Here is a 10,224-nt window from a genome sequence, read left to right as displayed (position 1 = left end):
AAGACATTACATACTGCCAGTTCAGAAGTCAAGATTAAATAAGATTAGGGCATAAGAGTCAGAGGTAGAAAAAGGGAAGAGATGAGAAAAGAAGGAGCCCTTGGTGACCAGACTTCCTAGGACACAGTTTCACAGCAGCCTAAAACTAATCAGAGAGGTTTCCCTTAGCTAAGTAAGTGTCCTCCGGAGTGGCTAAGACAGCATCATATCCACCTGCATATCTGAGTCTGTAGCCTTGACAGGGACCTCCTTCCTCAAGTGGTAGAGTATGTCAGTTCTTACAGACATCTTTCTGGAGTCTTCCAAGGATGGATAATCTTTCTTCCAGAGACTTATGATGTGATCCTATGAGCAACTTGCTGGCTGTCCTGAGGACAGTCATGATCCTTCCCCAGTTCATTCCCCCCACCCCAGTCACGCAGTTGTCCTCTCTCCTTTGTGCGTCCTCATCTGTTTACTTTTGCTGTTACAGTAGCAAACTGGATCACTTCACAAACAGATTAGGCAAGCACCAGATGCAGCAGGAATATGCAGAGAGGGAGAGGAAAAAGGAGCAAAATTGTCCCTATTGTCAGCAAGCTGTTAAAGCAGTTCAGCATGACTCAGTTTCATCCTCATCCTTTCCTTCCTTACCTAATGGACAGTGTGATTGTAATTAATTCAAACAGGCACTGTTTCATAGATACTGATTTTTGTATTTCTCTGGCTAAACAAAATATAATATCTGATTCAAGAGTAAGAAGAACTCCCTGTTTTTGATAACTTTCACTTGTGATAACTCAAAAGTATGCTTAAACACAAAATGATTTACACTAAACTTCATATGCTACATCAAACTATACATTAGTAAAATGTTATAGAAGTGTCCACATTATGTCAATTACACTTAACATTCCTGTCCCTGGGCCGAGATGAGCCATAACAAAAGTAATTTTACTACTTTGGGGCAACAGTTTCCACCCTAGGAACTTTTTAAAATCAAAGTTACATCATCACTGTAGAAGAGCATTTTTTGTAACTAAGAACTAATCATATGAACATAAGATGCAAAAAAAAAAAAAAAAGACTCATTACTAGCTCTTGAGAGAAACTAACACAACAGCAAACAAACAACTAGAAGTGCTTTAGGGATAGTTAAAAACTGGATATGGCTTGCTAGGGCTGGGCAATTTCAGAGATACTCTGCCAAACTCCCCACTGGAGCACATTAAATAGTTCTTTTTTTCTTCATATCGATGACAGCCACTGCAGGTGACTACAGAGCAGGATCCTCTTCAGAACAGCAGGAACAAGAGCAGCTAGCTGAATCCATTGCGGTATGGAGAATAGCTCTCATCAAGCATGCAATTTAATCGTCAAGTCCAATACGTAAAGTTTTATAACTGCAATTGCTCACACAGGAGCATTACAGATTTGGGAGTACTGGCATATTTCAAAAAAATAATGATGCTGTATGAGCTGTGATAAAATGTAAGGGAAATAAAAAAGTACATCTGCCAACTAGCAGCGTAATCTTTGCAGTTAAAGAGCTGAGGATTTGCAAAAGAATCACTGAGAACTGCTTTGGGAAGAGTCCAAACAATACACCCGTGTCAGAGAGCAGCAACAGGGCAGTAGGTGCAGCAAAAGCATGTAGTTTCTTTTATCCATGAGAGGATGGTGATTTAGGAGAATTCAACCAAGCTACCAGATTACTTAAATGCAACTCCCACACTAAATTTTGCAACATTATTGTAACAAAATGAGTGGGTTTCTCAAAGCACTTGGAGATCATTTTCCCACAGGACTGGATGACAGACCTGAAAAAGCATTTTAAAAAATAAGCTGAAAAACAAAGGCAAAATCATAAAGCTTAAAAAATTGTCATTGGAGAACAATAAGTTATGTCCTATGTTTAATTTAAGATGAATAGGTAAATCTACATAAGGCTCTTCAGAAACAGATGGCGTAAGATTAAAAGTAACACTATCAGGAGTGACATGCTGGTATTTTTGAGATAAGCTCTTCAATTCAAAACATCCCCATCGTATCAGACAACTCAGAGTAGCTGCTACAAAGATTTGTTCAGGCACTAGCCTAAAACAGGACACTAATACGGAAACATTTCTATTTAGAGTACATTCCTTAAGACAGAAATTCACGTATGTGAAGAGCAGCCCTTCTTCACATTACTCATCCAGCCCAATCTTAGATTTGCCAAGTCTGAATGATGTACTTTATTACTGTGTCTTTGGCAGGGGACCTGAGAGCCTCACTGGGAGCTGTGAAGACATACCCAGCAAGCCTGTCAAAACAGGGACTGTTCACACATAGCTGAGAGGATGAGACAGAGCCGTCCTCACACAACTTCTGCAGTTGCACCGGAAATCTGTGGAAACAGTTGAAAGGCATTAAAACAGCTCCTCACTCCACTGTAGGATGATGCCAGCTTGTCAGGATGCTGATCTTAAGCTTCTTCTAAAGCAAAAAGTAGACATGCTTCATCAGTGAAAGACAGCAGCACTCCTGTTGGTGGGATGCGGATTTCTACTGTTACCACTTAGAGCTGGCAGCATTTGTCTGCTCAGCAAGTCTTGAATATCAATGCTGGTTCCACACACATCACATGGGGAGCACTGGCTCCACAGCATGATAAATCCTTTCTTTAGCAGGGCAACATGGCAGGATGAGGGATGAATGAGTGCTCTTTTTCTTGATTACGTTACGATGAAGCTTTTTTCAAACCTGTAGGACCAATCTAGCTACTCTTGGAGTACTTCCAAGGCCACACAAATTATAATTTGATGCCAACCAGGGACATCACTAACACTCTTGACTTGTGGACGCACTGCAGAGCAACCGGCTATAGAAGCTGATTCTTCTGCTTTTCTCTCTTCTATGCCAACAGATGTTTAGAAGTCTGCAATATATCAAGTTCAACAGCAGGGATATTGAGTGCTCCCTCAGAGAATGGTGATGAGGATTCTTTTCCAGGTGTGAAAACAAAAGTTTCTTCCATTCAAATTGAGGATAGTGGCATGATCTATCAGTACTGGACAGGTATGGCAGCCAGCTGGTTGTCTGCATCAAGTGGGTAGTCCCAGCTGTATTTCAAACAGTGCAAGTTAGATGTGCAAGTTAGGCACATCTGCAGAGAAAGACATCTCTGAACATACAAAGGATCTTAACTACAGATATCTAGGAAGCCTGGTAGCCCAAATAATGCATTAGTAGTTTTTAAAAATACCTGGGATTAGTCTGTTTAAAATTGGAAGGCTCAGGATTCAGACAGGACTTATCAGACTAAAGTTCTGCCTACATCTTTTAATCAATCTTTGCTATGAATGTAAAAGAATTCAAGTGCCAGATCTAAAAATCTAGGTTCAGCTCCCACTGAGCTTCCACCAAATGTTCGTCTCATGCCTATAAAAGATGCAAAGCCACATTCCCAAGTAGGCAGTATAGCTCTTGAGATGTAACTCATCAAGAGAATCATAGAATGGTTTGGGTTGGAAGGGACCTTTAAAGGTCATCTAGTCCAACCCCCTGCAGTGAGCAGAGACATCTTCAACTAGATTAGGTTGCTCAGAGCCTCATCCAACATGACCTTGAATGCTTCCAGGGATCTACCACCACTCTCAGCAACCAGTTCCAGTGTTTCACCACCCTCATCGTAAAAAATTTCCTCCCTAAGCACCACATCTACTCATCTTTTAAACACCTCCAGGGATGGTGACTCCACCACTTCCCTGGGCAGCCCGTTCCAATGCTTGACAACCCTTTCGGCAAAGAAATTTTTCCTAATATCCAATCTAAACCTCCCCTGGCACAATTTGAGGCCATTTCCTCTCATCCTATCATTTGTTACTTGGAGACCAACACCCACCTCACTACAACCTCCTTTCAGGTAGCTGTAGAGAGTGATAAGGTCTCCCCTCAGCCTCCTTTTCTCCAGGCTAAACAACCCCAGTTCCCTCAGCCGCTCCTCATAAGACTTTTGCTCTAGACCCTTCACCAGCTTCCTTGCCCTTCTTTGGGCTCTTTCCAGCACCTCAATGTCTTTCTTGTAGTGAGGAGCCCAAAAGTGAACACAGTATTCGAGGTGCGGACTCACCAGTGCCGAGTACAGAGGGACAATCAGTTCCCTAGTCCTGCTGGCCACACTATTTCTGATACAAGCCAGGATGTTGTTGGCCTTCTTGGCACGCTGCTGGCTCACATTCAGACGGCCATCGATCAACACACCCAGGGTCCTTTTCCACCAGGCAGCTTTCCAGCCACTCTTCCTCAAGCCTGTAGCGTTGCAAGGGGTTGTTGTGCCCCAAGTGCAGGACCTGTCACTTGGCCTTGTTGAATCTCATTCAGTTGGTCTCGGCCCATCGATCCAACCTGTCCAGATCCCTCTGCAGAGCCTTCCTACTCTCAAGCAGATCAACACTCCCGCCCAACTTGGTGTCATCTGCGAACTTATTGAGGGTGCGCTCTATCAATGATCTGGATGAGGGGATCAAGATATTAAAGAGAACTGTCCCAATACTGAGCCCTGGCAAACACCACTTGTGAGCGGCCGCCAACTGGATTTAACTCCATTGACCACAACTCTTTGGGCCTGGCCATCCAGACAGTTTTTTACCCAGCAAAAGAGTATTCCTGTCCAAGGCATGAGCAGCCAGTTAAGCCCCCTTGAAGTATCGAAAGGCTGCAATAAGGTCTCCATGGAACCTTCTCTTCTCCAGGCTGAACAACCCCAGCTCTCTCAGCCTTTCTTCATAGGAGAGGTATTCCAGCCCTCTGGTCATTTTTGTGGCCCTCCTCTGGACCCGCTCCAACAGGTCCATGTCTTTCCTGTGCTGAGGACTCCAGAGCTGGACGCAGTACTGCAGGTGGGGTCTCACCAGAGCAGAGTAGAGGGGCAGAATCATCTCCCTTGACCTGCTGGCCACGCTGCTTTTGATGCAGCCCAGGATATGGTTGGCTTTCTGGGCTGCGAGTGCATATTGCCGGTTCGTGTCTGGGTTTTCATCTACTGTTCTTGGCAGGGCTGCTCTCAATCCCTTCATCCCCCAGCCTGTATTGGTACCAGGGGTTGCCCGACCCAGGTGCAGGACCTTGCACTTGGCCTTGTTGAACCTCATTAGGTTCACAGGGGCCACTTCTCGAGGCTGTCCAGGTCCCTCTTGATGGTATCCTGTCCCCCGGGTGTGTCAACCACACCATTCAGCTTGGTGTTTGCAAATTTACTGAGGGTGCACTCAATCCCACTGACTCTGTCATTGATGAAGAAGATATTAAACAGTACTGGTCCCAGTACAGACCCCTGAGGGACACCGCTTGTTACTGATCTCTATCTGGACACTGAGCCATTGACCACTACTCTCTGGATGCGACCATCCAACCAATTCCTTATCCACCAAATAGTCCATCCATCAAATCTGTATCTTTCCAACTTAGAGACAGGGATGTTGTTGGGGACAGTGTCAAAGGCCTTACAGAAGTCCAGATGATATCCATAGCTCTTCCCTTGGCAACTGATGTAGTAGAGAAATCTGATTCCCTGTCAGCAATGAAAGACTATAGATCAAAACTTAGGAACCTACACACCAGGTTTAGGTCCTGTGCATCTGTTAACTGCAAAAGCTCCTTTCTTAGTACTCTAGTTTTGTATACACCATCCTGCAGCATTAACTCTCCCCACAATGAGAATTAGCCTAGAGTGAAGCAGCATCTAACTTTCAGATACCAGATTGTCTAAAATTTTAGTAGTGTTGGGCTCTGCAGTGCAAGCTGTAAGTTCTTCTGTGGATCTAGCACATGGAAGAGTCTTTTCTCACAACCCTTGCCTTGTCTATGAAAAAGTGCTTCTTCAAGCACCCTATTTTCCTAAAGAAGTCAGCATTTTCCAGCATATTACCAGGTAGCATTTGGTCAGGCTTTAAATAGCACAGGGTTAGGAGTCACGTAGTAAAAATAGTATCTACAAAAAACGTTCTATCATTAAGTCTCCTAACATTATCACAGAATCACAGAATGTTAGGGATTGGAAAGGACCTTGAATTTATGCTCAAATCTAGTTCAGGGAAGATGCAATTCAGCTTCTGAAAGCACCCTTCTGCTCCCTATCAGAATTGCAGACATAAGTAGTTAAGCCTGAAAACTGTTCTACAACAATTGCATTAGTCAAGTATTAATTTTTCAGGAATGTATTTTCAAATACAGAAAAACTGCTGGCATGTTCAACTCCATTCATTAGAAGGTTATATATTTTTTTTAATTCCTTCATAAGCTGGGAAACAGTTTGTTTTATATTTTCCCTAAGGACTTCAAGCACAAAGCAGCATATTCCAAATCACCCAGGATTTGAACTCCCAGAGGTTTTCAGTAGGAGCTGTACCCCTAATTTTTTGAAAATCCTACACTAAAACAATCCTATTAACTGTGTCTGCACAAGGCATATTTTTCTAGTCAGGAACATTAATAAAACTATCATTATTTCTTCAAGATCATTTTCTGAAAAAGATAAAGTACCTGCTTCATAGTTGGGAAAATGAGGATTCCTCTGGAGCTCATGTTTTGTAATTGTGATTTTTTTCTCCATGCATGAGAAAGCTCATCGTTAAGAACGCTACTTTTGGATTCAAAGAAAGAAGCTATTCTACATTTAGGACTATGAACCTGAAAACAGAAAAAAACACTTTTCTTTACAATAAATTGAAGTATTCTTCACTGACCCATTCCAAAAGAATATTCCATGCAAGTCAGATACACTTGCCATCAGCATCTTGACATTTGGAAAGGATGTAAAGACAGCAGGCAATAAAAATTCAGATTTGCACTGTTCTAACTTAAAAGTTTAGAGAACAAGTACAACTCACAGAAGTTTAGGATGTGATACCTTTAAATTATACATTAAGTGTCAGAATTAAACATTTCAGTCCCAGGATACTCCTTCAAGTGCTTAATACAGTCATAAGTTCATAAGCTGCAAGTTTTGCTGGGTAGGAGTGGGGGGGGAGACCATAGACATTCACATTAATAAAAGTCCTTCTTCCCGTCCGGACTCTGAAGTACTCTCAGTTGAAGTGATACACTTACTACATGTGGGAGAATTTTCACACTCTATATAGCTCACAGTAACACCATGATTTATGTTTAAGCAGCTTAGCAGAAGCAGAGGCACTATTAAATAATCTGGTCTGGAGGGTATGACCTATAAGGAACGGCTGAGGGAGCTGGGGTTGTTTAGACTGGAGAAGAGGAGGCTCAGAGGTGACCTTATTGCAGTCTACAACTACCGGAAGGAAGGTTGTAGTGGAGTGGGAGTTGGCCTCTTCTCCCGGGCAACTAGCGATAAGACAAGAGGACATAGCCTCAAGCTTCGCCAGCGGAGGTTCAGGTTAGACATCAGGAAGCATTTCTTCTCAGAAAGGGTCATTAGACATTGGAACGGGCTGCCCAGGGAGGTGGTGGAGTCATCATCTCTGGATGTGTTTAAGAAAAGACTGGACATGGCACTTAGTGCCACAGTCTAGTTGACATGGTGGTGTAAGGGCAATGGTTGGACTCGATGATCCCAGAGGTCTCTTCCAACCTGATTGATTCTGTGACTCTGTGATTCTGTGATATTTTACTTCCTCACAGGAAGTTTGGTACATTCTGGTGAAAAGCCCCATATCCAGACTTCAGTTTCAGTAGGAACTCTACCACATATTCAGCTTCACATTTGCTTTGAATGTTCTCACAGTCCCTACCTTTATGCAAGATATTTGGATTCTCACGATAAGGTCTTTGACATAATTCTTCAAAATTGCACAAAAAATTTAATTTGTATGTTTTTACAGGCAACCTGCATATCTTCTCTGGGGAAAAAAGCAGATATGTTTATAACAAGTAAAATTAAGACTCAACAGTAATCAGCGGTTATAATGGAAGGCCCCACATGTCCTTCTGGGTGGTGAACGCAGAAGGATCAGGAAACTTACCAGATCTGTGTGGCTTACCTCTAAGAGCAGCCCTCCAGAAACCAAAATTCTTCTGTCTGACCCCCTAAAATAGATCACACTTTTCCTAGAAATGAATCTGGAAGAAAGCTATAAATTTGCTTTTGTTAGATGTGCTTAAATTCTCTGTTTATTTCAAAGAAATAATTCTCTTCATAGCTACAAATTTGCTTGAAGAGCTATCACTCATGCAATCTCTCTGAATAGGAGGATGTTAAAATTAGTCCAACTTCCAGATAACTTCTGTAACAACCACATCTCACTAAAGCTCGTCAAGAACACTAGAATTTCTGATTCCTTTAATTATCCAGAATTAGCGGTGTCTTAATTTAGAAGCAGAATTTGTTTTAAAATTTAGACCATTAACAGAAAATGGTATCTTACCACAATCAAAACAAGGCTTTTATTTCTTTTGAGAAGTATAGTCAAAATACACTTTTACAGGAAAGAAATAGTGATTCTCAGTTTAATTTCTTTGCTTTATCGTCAAGAAGGCTGACTTCGCAGAAGGTTGCAAGAGAACCCCTCTACACTAATGTAAGATGTATTATCAATATGAACTATAATCTTCAACCTAAGAGCATAAAAAATGTTACAGCTTGAGTAACATTCAAGTTACTCAAGTTACTTCAAATTATTTTAGACTATTTTAGAAAGGGATGAATCTTTTTCCTTTGCTTAATCTCACAAGCAGTGCTTTATTTCCCTATCCATACCCAGAACTGTTTCAGTGCTGTCATAATGGCTTGAATATCTACATACTTACATGAAGACAAATTATCTTCTACACTTAATTAGTTTTCTTAAACACTTCAACCGTACTCTGCTATGCGTACCAGTAGTTATCAGTCTTCTAGGATAAACCACATAATAGCTTCTAAGAAGGGGTAAAGTTTTTCACAGTGCTGTTGTAGGCCACTGTCCAATTCAGGAACTTGTGTTGAGATATTGAGAGAGTCAAGTAACAAAACAGCTGTGACCCCAAGAAATCCAATTTCTAAGCAGAAGGCATCTCAAAGAATCTGAAGAGTTATGTCTACACTGATTATGTAGAAGCAAAACATGAGCATTGAAAGGGTTCATTAGTTTTTAGCTTAAATTGTCACGTTCTCTGAGCATGAAATTACCATTCTATGTGGTACATAGAATGTTCCACTGTGGTACAGGTATACCCTACCTAGAAGTAGATGACTGTCTTCTGTGCAAAATCTGAAGTCCACCCTGAAACCTTTTCCTGAACTCAAAGCAGAAAATACAAAAAGGTAGCAGATGTTTCTTTGCACTCTTTACCAGGAAAGGCTTTTCACTCATTTCTGACAACGAGCAGGAAATCTGCAGCGTACTGCCAGCTTTCCGCTAAGAAACAAAACAGACTATTGTATTTATGATTTGTAACTCTAGATAAACCACCGATCACTACAGAATGAGCAGCAAGATGATTTGGCATATGTTGTTGCTGAATTCTATTAAACATATTCCTGGTGACCATGTCTTATGCTTGATGTGTCTGAAAGATTTAAGGTTCACTAGTTTCTAAATGTTCATGAAGCTGATTAGAAAAGGACAACAACAACAAAATCTAACTTAAGCTAGGTCTGACAATAGCAATATATCTATTCAGAATTTTTGAAAGCTCACACTACAGGGATCGATTTGGAATATCATTCACATAATCAAAGCAGTGAAACAATTCTGATGCGTTTTTAAGTGACTTTAATACAGGAAAAAAAAAAAGACATCTCTGAAGACTCAGTTGAAGATGTTAGATGCTTGCTTACAAGGTAGAATACTCAAATCTGCTCCAAAACCTGCAGAAAACTCTGGACTATTGTTTCATAGCTAACAGCTAAATGAGTGAACTGTATCAATCATACTACAAGTGCTGCCACAGCAGGGATAACTTTGTGGAACAAAAATAATTCATTGTTTTACTTGCAAGTATTTTATCAAAGACAGCACAAGAGACAACTAGGAAATAATATATTGGAAGTTCTGTTTCTTAAAGTTCCTGCAAGTATCGATCAAAGCCAAGTATTTTAACCCAGGGCTATATCAAATTTCACTGCTCGTTTTCTTTGCTGGGTGATACTGGATTTACAAATCCAGGTGGTAAGTTCATCACACAATAAACTTCAAAGAACACCTCTAGTTCATTTAAAGGCACAGTAGAGTTAAAAGTGTCAAGTTTCCATCACATGAAGTGTTGATTAGGGATGAATTCTTGAGTGTATATTCATTACAATTACAC

This window comes from Nyctibius grandis, chromosome 1, assembly GCF_013368605.1.
Source record: "Nyctibius grandis isolate bNycGra1 chromosome 1, bNycGra1.pri, whole genome shotgun sequence".
NCBI classification, from domain to species: domain Eukaryota; kingdom Metazoa; phylum Chordata; class Aves; order Nyctibiiformes; family Nyctibiidae; genus Nyctibius; species Nyctibius grandis.
Note: the sequence above shows the minus strand (reverse complement) of the source record.